Source organism: Cupressus sempervirens, chromosome 6 (assembly GCF_028749045.1).
Source record: "Cupressus sempervirens isolate cs-2001-9-10 chromosome 6, ASM2874904v1, whole genome shotgun sequence".
Classification (NCBI taxonomy): Eukaryota; Viridiplantae; Streptophyta; class Pinopsida; order Cupressales; family Cupressaceae; genus Cupressus; species Cupressus sempervirens.
In genome coordinates, this window is record NC_143123.1 from 586,176,998 (window position 1) to 586,203,158 (window position 26,161).

Below are 26,161 nucleotides of genomic sequence, written 5' to 3' on the forward strand. Positions count from 1 at the left end.
GTTATGTATTCATGTTTTTGCATAAAGATGTTTACAACTTTCTCAATTTTCTCTATAATATGAAAACATGGTAGATAGTCTTATGGTTGTTTACTAGTTTTTCATTCATTTCCAGTTTAGCAATCTGTTAATCACATTTATTCCATATTGTTGGATGAATGTCTAAAAAACCCTCTGTGTCTTTAGGTCAAAAACATAACTAGATATCACATTCATTGAATATCTTTTATGAGGGAGTTGTACCTCTCAATTCAGAGGAAGATCATCAATAAAATGATAATCTATCCAATTCTTAGTGCATTTTGTTCTTCTTTTGAAACATATTGAGTCATTATTTGCATTTCTATTCAAAGGAAAAAACTGTTTACTAACACCACTGATTAACAATCAAGCTCAAGCGAGATAAGGGAGATATTGAGCATAGCAATCCATGGATTGGAATATCTACATCATGATTATTTTCTACAAGTTGTACATTGTGATATAAAACCAAGCAACATTCTTATGGACGAGGATATGACAACACAACAGATTTTGGCATTGTCGCCCTTACAGCAATAATACTACAGATTTTGGACGAAGTATGACCCAAACCTTAGAAAATTCATGGGTGTCACCCCTGCAGTGGCATCACTATGGTGAAAATCCATCTCCTCAAAATTTGAAGGTTGTGGTGTTGGAACTCTCTAGAAATCTCTACTGATGGCAATGGACATAGAAACCTATCAATCATTCCAAACTAGTATACAACTTTTTAGAAATAATGGATATTTTACTATTGTATTTTTTAGAATAAAAAATATAATAAAACCCCAGGAAAATATATGCCATCCAATTGGAAAAAAGAAATCAATGTTGAGAAATTAATTTAAAAATAAACTTGTCTTTTAAACTTTAGTAGTGCAATAGTTATAGTGATCAAAATTAATTGACAGAAGCCACCAGGAACATTAGTTCCTTGTCTATATATAGGCAAGGACTAATAATCATTTTAATCTTCCACCTCACACCACTTAAAAATGAATGTCTAATCAATATTAATTATTACAATCTATTTTTCTTACCAACTTCAAATATAAAGTTAAATGTTTTATATTTCTTATTTTAAATATATTTATTAGTTTTTAATTTTACATTGATGTTTATTTTTGTCAATTTTAAAATGTTATTTCTTTAAGTTTACACTATGCTTTACTAGCTACTATTTTACAATCTTGCTCTATTTTTTTTAATACCATTTTACAAGTTATAAAACTAATACTACCCCTCAAACCTAGTAGAGATTTTGGTAGTTTGAATTAAGTAATCAACAATTTATTTGTTTAAATTAAATATTTCAACTTATAATTGAATTGGTAGAAATAACTAGTTCATTCATATAATATAATTTCTATTGTTATTTATATGTTTATTAAAATAATATAATAATTAATATTTTTAAAATTCCCTTCAACTCACTCTATCATTCTACCTTTACTTGTCCTTATAATAACATATCATTCTCTCTTTTAGCTCTCTCTTCATATACTTCCTTTCTATCTATAAATCTATATTTTCCTTCTTTTCTAATTGGCGGGAACTTTGACGCATTGTGTCTCTTATTTCTTTAAGTTTACACTATATTTTACTAGCTACTATTTTACAATCTTATTCTAATTTTTTAAAACCATTTTACAAATTGTAAAACTAATACTACCCCTCAAACTAATTATTTATTTTGGTAGTTTGAATGAAGTAATCAATAATTTATTTTTTTAAATCAAATATTTCAACTTATAATTGAATTGGTAGAAATGACTAGTTCATTCATATAATATAATTTCTATTATTATTTATATATTTCTTAAAATAATATAATTATTAACATTTTTAAAATTCCCTTCAACTCTCTCTATCATTCTACCTTTAATTGTTCATATAATAACATATCATTCTCTTTTTTAGCTCTCTCTTCATATCCTTCATTTCTACCTATAAATCTCCATTTTCTTTCTTTTTCAATTATTGGCAAGAACTTTGACGCATTGCGTCTCTTGTTAGTTTTTGCCTTGTATGTATAAGATTCAATTAGTTCAATTTGATCAATCAACTATTCAATGAACATAAACTAGCACTTACACCCAAATATAAAAGTATAAATGAAGATTTAGATTAAAAAAATATAAAAGTGATAGTTTACAAATATGTAGCATTGCATAAGGAATTCTCATAGATAGTAGAACTTATTTTGAATGAACTAAGGTTAAAATAGTGTCATATTGTATTTGTTAGGTAGAAATTTTAGCATTCAGATCCATTGAAAAATATAGAAATATTTTTAAAATGTCATTTTTTTATAAATATAAATCTTTTGTGTTTCCTCTTTCTTATCAACAAGTGTGAACCTATAGAAGAGTATGTACTACAACTATAAGCACAAAAAAAAAGATTTCATAAAATGATGCAAGAAAATAATTTAAATTGTACTACTTAAAACTAACTTCACATACTTAGGCTTTGTGTGAGATTAATTATAGGTTAGCTTCTTTTTATTTCTAGAAATGTTCTATGGATTCCTTTTCATTTTGCAATATGAATCAAAACAAAAGAAACAACACTTAGTGAAGGTTTTGCAAATGCGGTTGTAAGAAGAGTGGGTTTAACCATGGGAAAAACTATATAGTTAAGTGTGCTCAAGATGGAGTAGTACTAAGATGGGTTTATGGGAAGTCTCAATGCTTCACCTTTGCAAGCATCACCTAGATACAATGAGTGTTAAGTGTTTCTTTCATTCTCATCCATTATAATGAGATATGAGTTCTGTAAATCAATACTCATAAAGCATGAGTTAATGAGTTTGATTGAAAATACTAGGCAATTGAATCTTGGTAGAAATATCACAACATGTTGAGTACAATTAAGAGAAATACAATTTATAATATTTTAGATGTTGGTTTCATGAAATCCATGATAGTTGACAGACATGTTTCATCTAGTAGATGGTAATGGAGCACTGATCTCTATTGTACTACTTCAAAGATCTATTGTTTTTATAGGTTGTCGAGGATTGGCCATAACCTAAAAACCCAAAATAAATGTTAAATCTAAAGAATTACTATCATTTACAATCTATGATTTTTAATATATAATTTATTAAATTATATGATTTGATATTGTAATGGATAATGATATTCAAATGTACTAGGATTAATTTGAAACTCAAACCTTCTATAGGAAAAAAGTGTGAATCTAATTGTTTTCTGTCATTACACAAATGTGTAAAAGTTAATCATTGGATTATTGCTTCACATAATCTACTATAGATTTTTAATGAAATTTTGGAACATATGAAGCTCATCTCATTGATGAGAATTTATTTTATATTTTTTTGATATTCTTGGAATGTTTTCAATGTTTGTCCTTCTAGTGGTTTCACATATCTAATGATAATATTGAGGATTGTATGTATGGTCAATACTTGTATATAAATTATGTTTTCTTGCCAGACAAATATAGCAGAACATGTTGATTCTATAATAGAAGACTAAAAAAATTAATTAGAAGGCAATTTTGTTTAAAAGTGGTCCCTAAAAAAATTTGCAAAGTAAATATCGAAGGATATGAATTTTTTACACTTTTTCAAAATTTTCCCTTGATAATAGAACTACCAACTTAAGTCCTTGTAAAAGAAACTGATGGCATGGTAAAAAATGCACTTATTATAATGAGAAATTTAGTGTACAAATCAACAAAAATTCTCTTAGTCCCATGGTTGAATGGGGAGACTTGTTAAACCAAACAAGACTTGTTAAATCTTATCTGTCCAAGATTATATAAATGTTTTAATTTGTTAAAAAATAGATCCCTATTGAAGTAGATGCTATGATATTAATCAAAATTGCATGGAAGCATATAATAATTGTTCAAGCATTTGTAAAATGGTATTTATCCCTACAAAATAAAAAACGTTAATTTTCATAAAATAAAATTATGTAATATTTAGAGATGAGAAAGATCAAATACAAGCTCCTTAATCTACAATCCAAGAATGTCTACTTCTATATTAGGTTCCTATATGATCTATCACCTTCAATGCTCTTTTCCATTCTTCTTCTTCTTCTATGCCAATAGCTACAATATTTCCTAAACATTTGTCTCTCTTTATGAATAAATATGATCACATATTATCTTTAACATGTGCTCTCGAACTAAATATTGTTTCATAGGATGTTGGTTGTGGAGGACATAAACATGCCAGATTCTATGCTAATGTAAAATAAATCTGATTATAAAGCTGAACATTAATAAATTCTAGTGCCAGAGAGACCATTTTATTAAATGTCTCCCAAGAGATGTATTTGAAGTAGATTATAACAATAAATTTTTAAAAATATTTCTCAAATATAATAAGGAATGAAAAACTAAAGTTTGAAAAGAATTTAAAGCATGAAAGGTCATAAATTTCTTTAAGTTCAAAACTATTCATGTTATTGCCACATTTTCTTAACTTGTGTAAATGAGTAATTTCAAGAGAATCTACACATTCCATTAAAATCAATGCAAAAATGCACAAAGGGTATTTTAATTAAAATGTTCTTTCTAATTTGCAACCACATTTACTTAAAGAAACAAATCTTATAAAATTGATTATAGGACTATTAAATTGTAGAAGTGATTCATGTAGACAATAGTAACTTTTAAGGAGGAGATTACAAAAATATTGTATGTAATGTATGACAATTTGAGTTGTGGAAAATATCTCCTACTTATAAATTGATGAGCTCAAGAGGCTTTCTAATGAATAGTTCATTTAGCACAATACTTGGTGAAGGTTATGCAAATGAGGTTGCAAGAAGAATGGGTTTATCCATGAAAAAAATTGTAGTTAAGTGTTCTCAAGTTGGAGTAGTGTTGAGATGGGTAACCTTCTGAGAAGTCTCAATGCTTCACCTCTGTGAACATCACCTAGATCCAATGAGTGTTAAGTGTTTCATTCATTCTCACTCATTATTACGAGAGATGGGTTTTATTAATCAATATTCATGAAATATGGGTCAATGAGTTTGGCTTAAAATACTGCACAATCAAATCATGATAGTAATATCACAACATGTTGAGTACAATTAAGAGAAATATTGTTTGTAATATTTTAGATTTTTATTTTGTTAAATCAATTCTAGTTCACATATGTATGTTTCACGTAGTAGATTGTATTGGAGAAATCTACTTGAGAGATCTATTATTTGGATAGGTTATAGAGGATTAGCCATAACGTCAAAAACGAAAAAAAATGTTAAATCTAAAGAAGAAAGCTACTAACATCATTTACAATCTATGATTTCTAATATAAAAGTTTATAATTTGAAATGATTTGATATTGTGGTGTTTAATGTTATTCAAAGCTATTATGATTGATTTGAAACTCAAACATTCCATAGGAAAAAAATGTGAATTTAATTGTTTTGTATCATTAGATAAATGAATAAAAGTTATATACAAAAAATAAAGCCCATTGTTTCTAGCTAAGTTATAATTGTTTTTAGAGCATGCACTGTTAAAACACATAAGTCCCTCAAACATATTGCTCTATTCAAAATATATTTCATGAAAAATAAAAGAAAACATAATTTATTATAAATTAATTATAAGGAGCTCTTCACACATCGGTAGACTCTTTGTGGAACTGAATGGTATTAGTCTAACACCTACATAAGATGGAACTGAATGTTTATTTACTAATTTAGAACTAAGGGCTTTAGAAATTTTTTTGTACATGTACTAAATGAATATATTTCCACTTACATATATTCTTTCAATGTTTATCATCTCCATTAGTATAGGAGGAATCATGTAAAAGAAAGAATAAAGTTTCATTTCCATTTTTATATGGAAAAAAGGAGAGAATGCTTTTTTTTGGCACTAACTATTTTATAAAATAATTTATAAATTAAACTTTTAAAAATATTTTTCTCTAAATAATTCATACATTCAAGAGATTATATTACGAATTTCTATTTTAATATTTTAGTAAATATTTATGTTAACACGTATTCTATATTTAAGAAATAACAACTTTTCAAATATGAAAATAATTTCTTATTTTAAAAAATAAAATATGTTTCTTCTTTTTCTTGCGAAAGAAAATCACATTACAATTAATAAATGATTTTATTATTACTGCTAAAAAATGATTGTTACATTTTTTTTGATTAATTATTGATGTTTATTCCTTACTTATCTTTGTTGAATACAATTAGTTAATTGTGTATTATCTTTGATGTTACACAAAATGTCATATCATTATCAATCAGTGTAAGATGAGCTTACTCAGGTGATGAAAATAATTTCCTGTGTCTACCGAGCATTCTATAGTTTGCCAAGTTCAAAAGTCAATGACTATCGATTTCACGTAGGTGTCAAAGAGAAGTTTATAGAAATTGAGTGTTAATCGAGATCACTTGGTTACCAAAAAAAGTTTGTGAAGATGCAGTGTTAATTGAGTTCACTTGGTTAACATAGGAAAATCATTTCTGAGTTAATGTCTATCGAGCAAGGTCAGTTAACAAAGAATTTTTCTATTTTGGCATATTGAGTTCAATAGATTTGTTTGTTAGTTCTAGCTTATTGAGGTAATGAATATTAATTATTCTAAGCTGTATTCAAGTTGACTTGACAATGCATAAGGTATAAGTATAAGGTCAAGTTGAGGATTGAATGTATGGAAGTGTACGGAAGAAAAGAAGATGCTTAGAGGAAGCAAATTAGAAGGATAAGAAAAATATCCTTGTGAAGCTGCAAAGATGCATTCAATCAGAAAGAATCAAGTAGACAAGCCATAATTGAGATTTGCAATCAAAAATTCACTTACATCAGAAATTAGGTCATCTCATTATTACTCTCTAACCATTGTAGCAGTTATCTAAATCTCTTAACCAAGTTGGCTTAATAGCTATTTGTAAATCCTCTAACAATGAAACATTTCTAGATTGAAGTGTCTAAATACCTCTAACAAGGCCACTCCTAATAGGGTGATTAAATCCTCTAACAGGGTCACATCTAACAGTGTGCTTAATAACCTTTAACAAGGTTGGCTCCTAATAGGGCTCACTTCAGAAGAGTGGAAATTAGTAATTAGTTACAATTGTTGGTTTTTCCCAAATTGGGTTTCCGTGTTAAATCTTGGTGTCACTTGTGTTAATGTTATTTCTTTTATTTGTGCAACTAAGTTAAGTAAGATTAATTGTAGATAATATCTTAAGGTTTGCATTTGTCAAGTTATAGTTGTTATTTTAGTGTTTTTCAAGTTACAGTATTCACTACTATAATCTGAGTGCCTATGTGTTACCGAGCAATGATATTTTCAATGAAGTTTATATTTTATGCTGACATCTAAGGGATCTGGGATTTATTTTATTGGTAAATGATTCACCCCTCCCCTCCCCATTACTCCTCTCATATTTCCAACAATCTTATTCATCATTACTAAATACTGATACTAACAATCACAAAGAGGTGTTCAAACATTCCTAAATACTAATACTAACCCATGATAAAGAAGTGCTAAAACTTTATATTTAGCATTAACAATTGCTATAAAACCAAAAACCAAAAGTAACAATAAATATTGTTGAATATTTTAATGGTGTAATATTTTTTGAAAACCAAAAAATTGGATTGTATAAAAAAGTAACCACTTCAAGAGGTAGTAGTGCAATGCTCATAAAGAGCACTCATAAATTTTATTTTATTTTTGTTGAAAATTGCATGTGAATATAGATAGACAATTTACAAACATCCTCTTACACTAAAATAAAGGGAGAATTTATTCATACCATTAAAATTTTGGATACTAAGATGGAAAGATTCAAGATGGATGTACCCTATAGTCATCGAATAAGTATATTCACATGTAAGACAAATGAAAATTGATTCCCTTACAACCTTCCATAATCAAGGCCTTCTTAGCATCTACAATCATATGACCTACAAAGTGTGCACATGGCACACTCCCCTTTTAGGCACTCCTTTCACTCTTTTACAAGATATTATGCGAGGAAACCATTTCTGTAGCTCATATTATCAATTGCTAACTTACACACCCTCTAGTAAGGCCATGATTTTTCTTTCTACACACCTCTCTCATTTGGTGCTCCCTAATTTCTTTCAACTAAACAAATGGGGTTTGGGTTTGTTGAGAGATTCAAGGAAGATGAATGGGTAATAAAATAGGATGATTTAATTTCAATTTTTTGTGTTTCTATTACAAAAAGCAAGTTGTTTCAGATTGTTGGCCATACCTAGAATGTCCTCTTGTGAACATCCTTCAATGAGATTCATCTAGAATGATCAATTAAACAAACAATTTTAATCTTCCCCCGTTTCAGATTACTCAATTAAAGAACTCCAAGTAAAATGATGTTTGATTGAAAACCAAAGACATGCTTAGCAAACATGAATAATATTTTAATAAAAAAATTAATTAAAAATGTTAGCAGAAATGATAGTTCGTCAGATATTTTAATCTGACGACTTACATGTTTGTAGTTTTACCTTTGTTTCTCTCACACACAAACTGGTCTTATTTGAACAGACATAGATATTGATAGGAGGGTAGAGTAATTCATCTATTGCCCATCAAAATGCTATCAAAAAATGATTTTGTCTGCAACTTGAAATGAGTTTTTCCTGAATCAAATCCATTGAAAAATCAACAATATATAGTGTTGAGTCTACCAGATTGTGTCAATCTTTGTTTCAAGATTTCATTTTAATGAATTTAGTGATCCGTCGTTCTGTTCACATCATTGATTGAAGCATCATCATTGTTGGGGCAAGATTAAATTCTACATGCCTTTAGTGGGGATAGGATTTTTCTTTCTACATAGTACCCCTTCCATTTGGAGCTCGCTATTTTCTTTCCCTAAGAGGAAGATTCAAAAATGGGGTTTATGAGAGATTTCAGAGAAGATAAAAAGGTCATTGGCATAAACTTACATAATTATGTCACAGACAATTGAAAATTAATTCCAAGGAAAGTTTTATGGCATGAGTCAATTTTCAGTTGGAGACAACTCTAGAAGGAAAGCCTATCAGCTAATTATTAAATTCTAATAGTCTCTAGCATTATAGTTAATAATTAATTTTTATTTATAAAATTTTAAAATTTGCTTTTTTTGATTGATGATTCATTAGAGCAAGGAGTAAATATTTTCCCTGGAAACAAATACAAAATTATGAACATTAGAAAGATAAAAAAATTAAAATATTTGATGTTTGGTAGGAAATTTGGAAGTTTCTCATCTTACTCCATGGTAGTTTTTTTCATGACAATTGACAATGAATGAATGATGATCAGTGTAGTAGTAATAGGCCTATGTCATTGATATGGTTTACATTTGCTTATTAATCTCATCTGACTAGTTGCAACTAGTCTCCCTTCATTTGTTTGGTTGTGTTAGGGTTCAAGTTGAAATTGTCATTATTGTTGGACATGATGGCTTGTTGGTAGATCCTTTTGCCATCAAACATTAGTAGAATTTGGGCAAATAAATGACTACGTGACTAAAAATTTTAGTCACATGACTAAAATGTTTAGTCATGTGACTAAAAGTGATCAAATTCTACTATTTTTTTGTAATTCATAAGTATAAACATCTAAATAAATGACTAATTTGGTCATTGGGTAAAACCACAAGGTGTGACAAATTAAAATGACTCAATAAACAATAGATGAATGACCAAATAATTAGTCACTGATAATTAGAGGAGTCATGAAGATTTGTATGGTAATTTTCACAATCTTACAAAATAAAATGAACTAGAGATATGTATGTTTGAGTTCATTTCATGATTTTGTATGCACAAGAGATGGACTAAATTTTAATGTTAATGTATCTTGCACTTTATATACAAGCTAGATGCATACACATGTATTACTATTTAATAAACATTATAAATTTAATATTTTATGTAGCATTATTATTGTAGTATTATATGTATATTTATGCATTTTAACTTGAAAATTTCTAATTATAGATATAAATAAAATTTATAATTAGATTCATATTGTATTAAAATTATAATTTCTAAAAATATATTAGTTCAAAAATTAAAATCAAACCAATTCACAAGTCTAAAATAATTATTTTTAACATATAGTTCATTTACAAAATTATAGCAATTTTTTTAAAAATATTGCATTGAATACCATAGTTGAAAATTTGTGGGATACAATGCATGTAATATACACGTACTCCCTATAAGATAATTAAAGAGAAAAAGATACCGCATTGGAAGGGCATTATTGGAAGAAGGGAGATTGTCAAAAATTTGGGGAAAAAAATGTCAAGCTAGTTATTTGGGAGTGAGAGAACTGGAAGTTCACTTGTAAATATTGAGCTTTCATTAATATAAGCTCTAATATATAAAAGCCTTTAGCTTCCCATGCTTATATTTCACACGCTTGGTATGAATTTATCTTGTTTTCCTTTAAGGCATTTTACATTTTGAGTTTTTTATAAGTGTTATTTTCATATTATTATTTTTTGGTCAAAGATTTGGGGCTTTGTCTTAGAGTATCTTCTTTATAGGAATTATTTTCCAAAGCATTCATTTTCATTTGACTATCTCTATCAATCATGATAGGGTAACATGGAAATTTAGCGATAATTTATTACACAGGTTTTGTCCATTCACATGGTGGCATAGGAAATTATTGTTGTACCTATTTCATTTGGAAGTTGCAACTCTTTTATCCTTAAATACTTAATTGTGAGTGTATAACAATGATTAAAATTGTGCCATTGCAATTCTGATATCTGTAAAACACTAAGGACAATGTTGGAGAAGGTCCCAGGTACTCTTGACACCCTACTTCTTTGCATATATTCCATGAACTTCTTGTTCATCATCTTTATGTATTGTCCCAAAAAAAAAAATCTTTAAATATAAAATCATGAATATCTGCCATATCCCTAGAAAGCCCCAAAAGGGTCCTATGTGGACAAATCTTGAAAATAAAATTCCATTTAATTATGGGTACAAGAAGCAAAGATGAGTTGTTTGGAAAAATTATATTAAAATAATGTCTCATATCGTCTATACATAATCCCACTTGGTTTCCCTAACTATCCTTGCCCACAAAGCAATGTCTTTCTATCATTACCAATATTATCATTAACTATGTTGTTTTTATTATGAGTTGTAACTGCCTTCTTTTTCTTGAACCCTACTATTGTGTCTACTCACATGCATCCTTGAGGAACGTGTTTGCTCACATGCACCCCTTGCTCCTCATTAATTTTATTTTACTTGATCCATTTCCTTGACAATCCATATTGATTTTTCTTCAGATTTGGTATGTTCACTACTTTGTTGCCTCATTAAACATGTATTCCTGGGAGTGTTGTATTCTTGGGAGTGTTGGAGGAAACATACAACTTTCCTTACATTTTTAATCTATTTTTACAATGCATCAAGGTACTCACCACACTCTATTTCAAAAAGACCCATGAATCATTTTTAGGCCAAAGCATTGATAAAATAAATCCCAAGTTTCCTTTCCATTACAAATATTCAATACAAAGAATAGAAAGAAGGCTTCCAAGATGCAATAGGAGAATAAACAGATACAACAAATTTCCAAATTGACTCAAATTCCCCTTTGTTTTCCTACCTTTGACAAAATGGTAGTTTATGCTACACCAAACCTCCCTATATTTTTCCCATAACTTTTCAAATGGTCTCCCTCTCCCCATCTGATCTTCCAATAGCAAATATGATCACCCGTTGCAAGAACCATGGTGTCCGTAGTGAAATGCTGAAGAAATATGATGTTCGAAAGAACAAGATCATTTCCTCAGCCATATGATGAAGAATTAAGGTCACAACTTACATCAAAAAAGTGAAAATTCCCATAAAACAACATGCTCCTATATGTGAAAGAAAAATCTCCAAATGCCAACTATTTTGACATCATAGATATATTCTCAGTATGTGTTCACATGTGGTAATACCACTGACAATACTCAATTCTTACTGATAGTAGTCAATACCAAACTTCCTTTGATAACTAAATTTAAATTCTTGATACTACAAATGTATCACCAAATATTAATTGCCATGATCGCAGATGATCATAGATGATACACAATGATTGGCACAATCAGAATTGCCAAAGTAAGTAGCTCTTCTAGTTGTAATCACCTACATCAATACAACACATTGATAATATTCTCATAGAAATGAGAGAATTTAAGAGATGACATAGCTGAAGTGATGCATCCACACTCAACTGTTAGCATCGCTTCAGCGGTTACAAAGATAGTTTGATGCAGAATTAATATTAAAACCTTATGAGACCATAAATAATCATCAATGAACATGAGTAGGCACTAGCACCACATCTCAACAAAGCTGGTACAAGAAATGATAAGCATAAACATGGACTCCTAATGGAGCTAAATATACTTCAATGATGCCAACTCAATATATGGAATGCACACGATGATGCTTAGTCAGCATCAATGTATGAAAATATGAAATATCCAACCACAAAAGGAAAACTTTAGTCACATGATGATAAGAAAAGACATGAAGGAGATTGAATCACAATGCCAAAGAGACACCTAATAAAGGGGCAAAGAAAGGAACCATCAAGAAATGAAATCTCTGAGCAAGTCAATATAGGTACATACATCTCTATCACAACTATAATCTACAACATAATAAGGATGTTGTCTAATGCACTAAGTACCTTGTTTAGTCCTAGTTTGCACAAGACTGTGTTTATCTATTTCGAGGATCATCTTTGGTACACTAACTAGAAAACACTTCCATAGGTGAGATAAAATTGGTAACTAAACCAATCAATAATCAAAACATGAAGGTCATGTTCTTTGTGGTGTTACCCTGTAAGCCTTCTAGTTGCCTTATGTGCAAAAGCAATACTTTATGTATGCTAAGTGCTTGATAAAATTATTTTTTGGCAACTTTAGATTGCATGAATAATCATTTGATGGCAATGAAGATACAATGATTCTTTTGAAGCATGTAGGAAAATACTTAAACACAAGCACCTTTGTGTCTTTGGGAGGGACATTATTTTGTATAGAAATGAGGAATTTCTAACCTTCCCAACTTGGAATATTGCCACATGGATAAGGAAACAAGTGTTTTGGCCATCTTTAATATTTTTGTATTACTATTGAAGAGTTCAAGAGTTTAAGATCTTCTTATGGAAGATATTGCAGAGTTTGAAAATGATACAACATTTTCACCTTCCTCCTAGAAGATGAAACACTAATTTCCTAGTTAAAGCTTTTCTTCACAAACTAAATTTATCTTATTGACTTTTGAGAAAAAATTCCTCCTAAATTAGGGAGAAATGGTCGACACTTAAGGTTTAGATTATTTGTGTTCAATGTGACTTGTTAATATTAAGTGTAATTTTAATTGTAAAATTGATTCACAACTCTTATTTAGGACTCAAGAGTATTTTCATTTTGAAATATTCGGTGTTAATTTATGGAAGCAAGTGGTATATTTATTTATCCTCTAGTTAGAGGCCTTCAATTTTTGTGTAACACTAACTGAGTTATAAACTTTTAGTTTTTATTAGATCTATCTAAATTGAGAAAATTTTGTGTCTTCTATCTGCATTTCATTTATTGTTCTCATGTTTCCCCTTCTTGGACCAGTTCACTATTATTGCCTAATGTGAAAGGACAAACAATCTTGCTTGGATGTTGAACACATTTTTTTCTCTTCTATATTAGAATATTTATTCTTAGGCAATGAGGATTTTCTTAGCATTTTCCTTCTGGACTTTATTCATAAAAATGGATAGCTAGGTGCTTTTTTTATTTTTGGCTTTCGAAATAGCTTCAAGTTACTGTGAATAATTGTTGAATTTAGTTGATACTCATATAGACATTATTGATACCCACAAAGATAAAGCCTTCAATTAATCAGTGGGAAATAAAACAACTCTAAACAATTCAGTGGTAAGTAATGATGACACTAGTACTTATTTAGTTCTTTAGTACACCGACAATGAGCAAAGATCAAACTCATTGGCATACTACCATCCAATGCTTACAAAATAAAGTACATTAAATTATAAGCTCTTCAATGATATGATCATCTGAAGTTTTACAAGGTTAGTGCATATACATTATAAATATTCATGAAGAGGATCAACTATTGATATGAAGTGTTGATATAGAGAAACTATTGTAATTCCAAGGAAAAATGTCAAATATCATGAACCAATCAACTCATTTATAAAACACCAAGAAGTTCATTGTATGAATGAAATGTAGTGATGGCAAACATCAAAACAATACCCAAAGTTCAATTCAAACTACTCCCAATCAATACCCACTTGCACTCTATGCTAATTACAAATCTTATATGGTATTCATAAGACTTTTGGTTGCTGGCATAACTATCAGAGAAAATACAACACCTAGAAAATGTGTCAAGACTCCATGGAAATGAGAAAATATTGTATCCAAACAATATATATCAACAAAAACTCAAGGGTATCTTGTAATGGAGAAAATCCCCTATCCTATTCACCTTGTTGTAGTGTATGTTTTCAACGTATAAGTGAAGGATTTTGTGAGAAGTTAGATAGTGTGTCATTATTGCATTAGATTTCATTTGTTTGTAAATGAAATAAATATTGATGTATCATTGATAGATGTAGTTGTAATGCATCATGAAATAACTCCGAGAAGATTGTTCCATTGTACTCTTTTTTCATTTGAAAATAAATAATTGGGTATTTTTTCTTTTTTCTTTTAGCACGGATGTTGATGATACTACATTGGGGGAATATCCTAAGCAATGAAGAGTATTGATATGTTGCATTCATGACTGCATTTGTTATTGATGTCAACATAGTAGTAATTCTATTAAGACTAGAAGAATAACAATCAGTAATCTTAGTATGCATAAGAGTTGAGCAAGTTTTAGATGGTGCATAGTGGAGGATATGTTCCTAAGGTTTTCTAGATGACATGGCTCAAAGGACTAAGTCTGATTTGATGTTGTATGAAAGTTACACCTATTTTACTAGAAGTAGTGTAGAAACAGAGCATTGGAAAACAAAGTTTTGATGATCTATCACTATCTTTCATCTAAGATGTAATGAAGGCGATGCACAGTTAATAGTGATAGAGGATGATTGTATGGTGACACTAATGTGTGCACAAGACATGGTTTCAGAAAAGTTGTAAAGTTTTGTATAGACTGTGAGCAACCAATATTGTTGTAATTGTGAATTAATTGTTAGACTAATTATTTATTTTTGCTTATTAAGTAGATCATCTTGATTTAATTAATTAAGTTGTCTATTAATCTAGTTTACTTAAGCTATCTCTTAGGTGCATATAATTAATATTTTATATGAATTATATTGTGCAACCTAGTTTCTTTTCCCTTTTTAGGGTTTCATTCACCCTTAAGGTTGAATGCTTGTAATTTCTTTTTCATTATCTTGGAATACATTTTGCTCTCACTACATTGAGATTTCCAAGTTGTGCTTTTTCCTTCTCTGGTTTCCCTTCAACAACTGGTTATTTGCATGTAGGTGTTGTTGGCAAACTGTGAAGTTGATTTTCTCAACTTCTACATGGTATAAGAGCTTCCCTGCTATTGCCTGGTCTAGAGATCTTGAAGCCATGATCCAAAGATGGAAAACCCATCTTTGCATGGTCTTTTCTCTTCAATATGGAGGAAGTGCCTTTTTCTGGTGCACTTTGAGCAAAAATGGACATCGCCATCATGCTTAGTAGGCTTGGTATAGTTGAAATTCATATGAAATTTGTTCATTTTGGCCACAGTAGCCTCTAAAAAGAAAATGGTCCTCTCAGGGGCTATACAGATTTTTAAAAAAATAAAAAACATTTTTAAAATGCTTTTTTGGGCCTACCGGCCACCACTGCGCCACCCCGCTGCCACTGTTGGGCCACCCATGCCAGACCAGAGCCTTGCCTCTGCCAGTGCACCACTGTGGCCTAGCACACACCTAGCTGCCACCAGCTAGCCACCATCCCACCACTGTCGTCGCCGCAGCACTGTTCGACGCTCATCACTGTAGAACAAATTCTTATACCATGACTTGGTAGTTCTCATTCCCAAGAGGCATCATATTTTCCTTCATCAAACTAGATAATAACTAGCAATCACACCTTAGTGTGCAATGGGTATATCGTAGAGTTATTGTTTCTTTGTTCATCTCTCCTTAAGTAGACTTGTATTTCATAGACTACAACTATTTCACCTTAGTAGACTTGTGTTTCACAGACTACAATAATTGTCACTTATAAATATGATTCATCAATATTACCAAAAATCCACAACCACAACATATCCATCACTTAAATTTGTAGGCAACTGCAATACTCCTACATAGCTAATAACCACAATAAACAAAATCAAAGATAAAAACAACATAAAACATTCATTCAAAACACTTTGATCTTGTCCTTGGACTTTGATGCCAAGATAAAAACACTAATTGCTTTGATACCAAGTTGAAAAAAAACGTAGAGAAGAAGTTCAAATATGTATTATGTTGAATATAGACCCTTATCTATTAATTTACAAGGAAATGCTTCATTAATGTTTAGTATATTGTAGCAAGGAGGTAGTGGAAATATTTATAATGGGTAGTTGAGATGGATGTTGAAAGACAACTAATTGTTTTCTCTTCGGTGGTTGGTTTGTGACAACCATATACAATTGGTTCTAATAATTAAGTTATCCATGTTGACAGAAGTGTGGTGTATTATGTGTAAACACAAAATAATTAAAAGAGAAAGCAATGACTTCATCAATAGTCATGATACTATTTTGAAGATACATGTCATATCCCTTCCTTATGATGACACATACTCTTTCATATTACATTCAATAAGGTTATTAATCCATTGAATGTAGTTCCATGAACATTCTATGACATCTAACACTTGCAACAATATTCAAAAGGGAGAAATGTTGTATTTTGGATGGAGTAATAATTTTAGTAGGTCCATTTTTATAGTCATTAGTAATAAAAAGATTATTTGTAGTCTTAGAGAAGATGAGAAGTTTGAAGATGTATTTATAATAAGTTTTACAACATTATTGTGATAATTTTGTGATAGATTTATGATCACCATTGTAAAAATTTAGAGGAGAGAACTCAAACAAGAGTGCCAATAGTATAATGCATTTAGAATTAAGATTACAATTTATTGTTAGAATAGATGCAAGAAAACATGCAATTTAGAAAAAACTTTGAGTTGGAGTATAATAAATGAAAGAAAAATGATAAAAAATAGTTAATATGTGAAAATAAGATAATTAAAACCATTGCAAAATTATTTACCTCATCTTCTATAGCTGAACATTAATATTTTAAAAACATGATAGTTGGGGAGAAAAATGTTGAAAAGATTATAACATACATGTAAGGGTGGAAGTATTTAATAATGATATCTTACTATTTATTTCAAAGTTTTAAGAGATTCTTATTTTTTAATAATTGGTGAGTTGTATAAAAATGATAAAAAAACAAATAAATGGTCATGAATAAATGTAAATGTAACAAATATTACAATATTTGTAGAGAGAGAGAGAGAGAGAGAGAGAGAGAGAGAGAGAGAGAGAGAGAGAGCTAAAATAGAAATTTAAGACATTCTACAGTAATCATTTTATCATCTTCAAGAAATTGATAAGTAGGAGATAACTTCCACATCAAGTAGGATATTATCTCCTACTTATCAATTGATGAGCTTAAGGAGTTTTTTGATGAATGGTTCATAAGGCACAACACTTGGTGAAGGTTTTGCAAATAGGGTTGTAAATGAAGTGGGTTTAACCATGGAGGAAAATTTGTATTTAAGCATGCTCAATACTGAAAGAGTTGTTAGGTTGAAGAAATTAATTTTCTAAATTTGGAGGTCATGTCACATTTTCACATCATCATGAATCTACCAAATTGATCAGGAAAACCACATCCAACAATGAGCTTCACCTAATATGTAATCTACACCTATGCTCACTCTTGCTACAAGTGAATCAAATAGTGTCAAATCCAGTTCTAAATCTTATTCCTATCTACAGGCAACACCAATTCTATAATGGTCTTTTCTATTTACAACAATTTAATTGTAAAACAAAAAAAAATGATTTTTATGAAAATAAATAATTTCTTCAAATTCCTAGTCATTAATTTTTCTCACTAGTGGAAAATGAGGTGAAGCTAGATCTGAAAATCATAACAAAGAATTAGTTGTTCTACACAATTCTAAGAAAAAGTTTGAGTATGTCATTGCTCTAGTTTTTTGGAGTGTAGTTGACTAATCTCTATCATTTTGTTTAATAGCTTTACTAAATTTTTGGATAAGACATCAAGGTAATGCCAAAGGCTTCAAGTGAGATATAAATCATCCTTGGCATTAGTTTGTAGTGAAACTTCTGGAACTATTGAAAGCTTATTTGATACAACCTCCTTTTTCCTACATCTTAGTTCCTGGCTTGCAATTCTTACTGTAGCTAATTGACATTATAATGGTTGAAGTAGCAGAATCTTAGCTCCAGGTTGTGGCAATGTGATCATGCTAGTTTCTCTTATTTACAATATTTCATGGCATACCATACCAAACTTCCCTCAAGTCCAAGGCTTTATAGGACATCCAAGCTTCAAAAAAGTCTAGGACAAGTGTCAATTATACTGAGAGTGGATTTCAATGCAGCAAGATTTCTACTTATCCTAAAATAAAATCGAGATTAGAGACTTCTTGAATTCCTTACTCCTTGAATTTTAGATGGATTTGATTCTAACTAAGCAATTTACAGAGTTTCCTACCATAATTTCCTATTACTCTTGTAGCATAAAATGACACTTGTTGCCCTTCTGGTTTAGTAGTGAAAAAGGAAAAAACTCAAAAATATTAATAAATGATACTTCGATATTGACTATTTTCTACCTGTCAATCGCATTTGCTTGAAAGTCTACAGACTAAGTTGAAATATGGTTGACATCTTCTATTAATAAACTTTAAGTTCTACCATAGTTGCTCATTGTCACACATGACATAAGTTTTCAAGATATTTAGGTGCACTTGGTATTCCCTATAGATAGTTTCCTTCAATATATTTTGAAGGCATAATCAAAAACCACATTCAAGATGTAGTCAAAGGAACTGGATGGAATGCCCTCCAAAATAGTTCTTCCATTTTCTGCACTCAAGTATATTTTAGTCAATTTAATCTTACCATAATAACTCATAAAAATAAAAGCTTACTGTTAAAGCCACACTGAAAATTTATAGAAGTTTCACTAGAAACCAACCACTTGACTAAATTTCAAATTTCAAAACAAAAGCACTATACAAAGTTAGCATGTCCCCACTATGATAGAAGCCTAAGCATATCAGCAATCAAAATTTACCCTATATATATCTAAACCAAAAGCCTCCACACCAATTTTCTTTTCTTGTCTTCCTCTACTAAATTTTCTCAAAAATTTCAACTAAAAAATATATAGCTTAACAATTGATCAAACTTTATTCCTCCACGACAACTTCCATAAAAAAATAAATTTAGACTATCATTAGAAAAATAGATTTAACCACCATTGACATACATGACAAAAAAATATTTTTGTGCCATTCAATTTAGATGCCAAATGTACAAATATCCACATCGACCCTTTTCCAAGTGACAAATGCAACATTACCTTGTTAATTGTTTCCTACATTCTCCACGTTATTCCCCCCTCATGGTAGCATCCTCCTTGTTTAAACAAAAATGAATCCTCCTCATCTAAAGAACAATTATAATTTTACTTCCCTAACATTTCGGGCAAGTTGACGACAGAGAATAAAAATAACAATAAAATATTAATATTAGAATGAAGAATTTCTTAGCCCCTTATGCTTTTTTTATATCTACTTATCCTCCTAAAAAATTTCATCGAATTTTACATTCCTCTAATTATTAAATATTGAGACCCTTAAAAAATTTCTTTAAAAAAATTAGATTACCCTAAATTTAGGAGATGATAAAATAAGCAAAATAAAATTAAATATTTTTCAATTAATATTTTCAGTTTGCAATTCTATAACTTTCTTGCTAAGCATTGTAAGGATATATAATACCTTTGTGAATAAAAGTGTAACATCCTATTTTCTTGGGTCTTAATTAACAACTAACATACAGTTATAACTTCAATTTCATAGGAAGATAGTTAAATCAATCATGTTCATGTGAAAGAGATTTACCATTTAAAATAGTTAAAAAACTTGAAATGCCATCAAATGAAATTACTACAGAAATTGAAATCCACATACCATGGAAAATGAGATCGAAATCAAGACTAGGGATGCTTCTGCAACCACCCGGGTTAGTCTACAAATACCTCTATAACAATATCACGAAATGACTTCCATCCAAAATTACTAAATTAAAAATTAAATGATGATTATCATTAAATAACACTATATAAAATTAGGGCATCACTTACCATTGTAATGATTAGGGCATTGATTACCATTGAAATCTTTTAGGCTTTTTGATATCGTTGTATCACTTAGGACTTTTGATACCACTAATTCAAATAGGGCTTCCAATACCACAGATTCAATTAGGGCTCTTGATACCACTAATTCAAATAGGGCTTTCTGATACCATGGATTCAATTAGGGCTTCAGTCATCTCTCAATCAATTTTAGATTCCTTTCCTTCCGATTACTTAACTGTGACAATAACTCAAGATTAGAAAATATACTTATATTTGACATTCATATAAATGAAAAACAATCCATAAATCTATCTCTTGCTTCTAAGTATAATGATGAAATAACTCAATTAATCTTACCTTCTTGCATATTAATCATAAAAGTGATAATACTTGTTTCTGACAACCAATTGAATGTATGACTTATCTTTGTCTAATGCACATCCAATACTTATGGAGAGGTGAACATTGTCAAGGGCTTAGCCACGCAACCTTGGACCAAATCTTATCCCCACATGATCTCTAACGAGAAAGGCCCTCCCTACCTAGAATTGGTAGGGATCATCTTGCCATCCACTAGGCATTCTGGTATGTAACACACCATACAACTTGGTAGTAGGAGACCACAATAATAGGAACATGCATGAGCTATTAATTAATTCATATTAAAAATGATAAACATTTTTATGTCATATTTGATACCGATTCATATTATTGATGATTCCTTTCTTTGACCTCATCACCCATCTCCTTGGCTACACAGTTGGGTGAGTCCCAGGTATTTGGGATTCTCAGAGTAGATAACTCTGTCAACTATTCAAGAAGATTACATACATCCAACATTTCACACTCTGTGATTACATAATTATTTTCTTTAAAGATTTCAAAATTGAATGTTTAATTAATTAATTTAAACATAACTAATTTCTCTTTCACGTTCTTGCAGATTAAATCCACCTCTTCACCATTTCATGGCTTCTCTGCTGGTGAATTCCTCAGTGTTAATAGTATTCTAGATTTGTCTAGAAAATTGTGATAGCATGTGCATTGATGCTGATTCACTTAAACAATCAGGTTTCTAAACACTACTATTTGAATTCATAAATGATGCATTCTTAAGGATACTTGAAGATTGATCTCTCATGCACATCAAGAAACCAACAACTAGTATATATATTGTTCTCAACTATCATGCCTAGCTAGCTAAGGATGGATACCCAATCAGTAAAGAAAAGAGTTGGAACATATTTGATTTATTCTCTAACCTATCATTATGTACTGACTAAAAATAGATGTTATACTCAATGAAAAATGATTCAAGAATTACAATTCTTTACCTAGTGTTGGAAATCATTTAAACAACCCTACATAGTATGACAATAACAAAAACAGATGTACTCATATGTAAAAGACATGGAACAATAAAATTAGCATTGTACTATCATGAACTATCATTAAAGATAAATGTACAAAAAAGAGCACTAACTTTCGATATAACAATGAGAAAAGAGCGTAAAGAAAGAATTGAACAAGCATCAGATTGGACTTAGCAGGAATCATGTGAATTGTTTGTGCAGACTCTCTACACCTACTCACCATTTCAGGCTACCATGTCAGTGATTCCTAGGTGCTCATGAGTTTATATCCACTGTATTGCTTTACACCTCTCCACCTATAACGGCATCATTGCCTGGTGAATTCCTTGGTATTTGGATTTTAATCTCATCATTGTATGGGTATATTGAATGAATTAAATTCAAAGCAAAATTAATTATTCATGGTTTACCTTGTAATTCATATACATGGGTGATACATGATTATGGTTAAGGAACATCAATGATATATAAAGAGACTCTATGAATTAGAAATCTATTTTAAGTCTGCCCCATTCAGTTTGTAATAGGTTGGCATCAATATTAGGCTTTTATGCAAATCATGATACTTGATTGGCATAGCAATATGTAATTACAACATGTTTGGTGGTATTAGTAGATGGTTTTCATGAACTTTGATGGAATAATATAAGATAAGATAATAATATTAATGTCCAACAAAAGACCACAATGAGGGTCTATGGGACTGGAATCTTACAACAAGAAAATAGTAGACAATTGGAGCACCAAATGGTGACCACAAAAGAACAAGAACAATAAACAAAGAAGAAGAAGAAAGCAGAAGACATCACAAGAAAGATTAGGTATCCATCCTCATAGAGAAAAAGTCCAACATCGACTTATCATTGTGGCTACCATAGGCCCTATGATGAAGTTGAGTGCTACGTGAAGAGTATCACTCGCAAAGAGGTCCCTTGTGGGGTCTCATAGATCTGGAATGACCCGTATTAGGGAGACTGTAAGGATGCTTCACACCCTAAATCAAAGTTAAGGATGAGAAGAAGGTTGTAATAAGCTGTGTTTGGGCCTGACTCCTAGGAAATGAGAGTTGCAAAGTATGATCACAAAGATGCAAGGACTCAGAGAGATAGAGCACAGTGGCATTAATGAAAGGAAGTACAGAAAAATCTAACAAGGTTTGAATAAGAAAATAAGAACTTTCAAATGACATTAATGAAATGAAGTATGGAAAAATCTAACAAGGTTTGGATCTTATGTGACACACAGTCAGCTCTTTGCTTGCCATGGTTGGAATAAGATCTCCTCCCTTTTGTGCTCTGAACTTGTGGGTAAGGATGGACATGGAGGCGAGTTGGAAATAGAAACAAATGAAAGAGGTCGGTGCCACATAGAATTTCTTCCTTTGAGTAAATGTATGCAAAGAGAAAGAAGCCATGAATGTAGAGAAGAAAATAAACTATATCCTGATACGATCAAGGAGACTCTTTATTAAAGGAAATAGCTTGGCTCTACAGCCACCATCAGTTACAAGAAGCCATCTGAATGCATCACAAATATAAAAATATATGAAAATGAAATAAAGAGGGAAAAGAATAAAGAGTTGAAGAGAAGTTGGAAAGACAATTCGAATTGCCAAATATTAATCGATTAATCATTGCCAAATGTTAATTGATTTAAAAACAAGAATATAAAAAAGAAAGAATGAAGTTGGAAGATTATAATTAGAATATTATAATTTGAATGTTATTATGTTACAAACATTATTATAATCTTATATTAAATTATTAAATTATAATGATGCCAAATCATTTTTATATTAGATGCACATATATAAATATTTATTAAAATAATAATATGAAAGATAAATTGAATTCCTTTGAGATATGTTTATATTTTAGCCTAATTATTTTAATTAAATTATATATTTAAATAACTCATGTGGGTCTCACAGATGTATCCTATTTCAAGTCACCAGGTCCTCAACCCATTTGCCTAGTGATGGTGATGCTCCTGTCTAATTCTTTTATGACAATGCTTCCACCCCTTCAACATGCTTCCTACAAGGAATTTCTCCATAGTTAAATTATAAACTATTTAATCATGAATAATCATAATGGTTAACCTTCATCTCAATTCCATGAATTCATGATTAACAATCAACTAGCATGTTATCATTACTTGAAATCATAACGACTAACTATCTTACCATTTCGCTGCCAACTGACTTTATGTGAACCTCAACGGCTATATTTCAAATTAGGTCAAAAATTGGGATATAACAAAAATATTTTTAAATAAGATAATTATAGATTTTCTAAATTTATTTATTAAAAGAAAATAAATTAATTTAAAGTTTGAAAGAATAATGTAGGTATATATGAATTAGTTTTAAAATATTATTTATTAAATTAATAATGATTTTTGTTAAGATAAATTTAAATTGTAGAGTGTTTCTTAAATTTAGAAATTATTATGATGTCAATAAAGATTGTAGTATTATATGATGTAGATTAGTGATATTTGGTATTTGGTGACCAACCATGACACTGAATAACATTATCAACTCAATCTTTTCTAAGTGAGGGAAATTCTTGATGTATTGGCATTTCTCTTTAGTGTTCTTTTTTCAACACAACAAATTTAAAAAATTTAAAATACTACACCTATAGATATCTTAACTCCTTAGACATAAAAGGATAGTGCAAACCTCATTCTAGTCTCTAATTTCAATATGTATTTTGTTATTGAATGTGAAACTTATTTCACCGTAAAATCTTTGCATTCTATCCTTTTGCATAAGGCAGAACTAAAGCTCTTGTTCCTATAGTTGATCTTCTTTAAAGAATTGTACAAATTGGATTTTATTTATGTTGTTGTCTTTTATTTTACACGCTTATGTTACTCTTATGGTAACAACATCTTATAATAAGCCTTTTCTTCATTCCTTTAAAAGAAATCAAAAGGAACAACTGAATTAGGTCACCACTAAAAATTTTGTAAGATTTTGGGTAAAGGTGAAGATGTGGATTTGAAAATTCACAAATATATGTCAATATCCATGCTACCCCAAATTTCTGAAACACGAGGATGAGGGGATGTGGAAATAGATTTCCAAGACATTTTTAGGTCAGAGTAAGGGATGGTAGGGGTTGGTTATATATATATATATATATATATATATATATGAATTTTCAAATATATTCATCAATTTCAAATTCATCACAACAAAAGAGTTAAAAATTATCAACTTCATTCATCAAATAATCATAAAGCACAGCAATTAGCATCTAATCAAGAATAGCATCATTTATAATCATCATCTAAGTATACCAATAGTAAGTCATCAAATGAGAGAATGAAAAGCATTATAAATTCATATCACAAGGTTGCAATTTTCAACTTTCAACAAAATGAAAAAATTGAAATGTTAAAGACTTAAACTTTTAAAATTTTAAAGTATCAACTATAGTCTATCAACTATCATATCATCATTCCATCAATGTATCAAGATTCAATTATCAATGATCATATAATGTCAAGAGAAAAGACTCCAAGTCGGAAACATCATAGTCAAAATGAAATAGAGATACTATGACAGCTACCCCTAATCATCCATATCAAATTCACTATCATTGTCATCTTGAGTCTCAAGGGATGCATTATCCAACACAATGCCAAGAAATCCCTTCAAGTAGTGTTCTCTCGCAAGGCTGCAGGTTGTGGTCAATATTCAGCCTCCACTACACTCACCTATAGGCTGTGATCAATATGTCCAAAGCTGTGTTCAAAACAACATTCATGGTGTATAGAGAAATGAAAAGAGACAATGAACATTAAAAACTTTGTTATAACTTTAAAGTTTTAACCTTTATTTTATAATGTTTATGATTTTCAAATGTGGGTATGCAAATGGCTTCAATTTTTAATATTTTTTTGAGTTTAATATTTTTTTTGAATAGGAAACTTTTTTATAGTTCCTAGGACACTTAGGAAATGACAATAAAGTGCTCGGATGGTCAAAAAGTTTTGGAAACTCATTCACGTTTCCATCTTTCCAAAGTATCGGGGACGTGTTTCCTATTTTCCTCTTTGGGAGGGATGGCTAGGAAATGTTCCCTGCCATCCCCCATCCTCATAGTCCCAGCTTCTAAAACTTAGAATTAGGTCTGAAAACATGTCCCCGATGTCCCCAGGTATCATAGGTAAATATTGTGTCTTTCTAACAAAATATATCCACCATTTACTCTAGTTTTCAAGAGCAGTGAAGCATAATTAATATGTAGAAAGGAGAGGATTTGTCAAAAAGTTTATCATA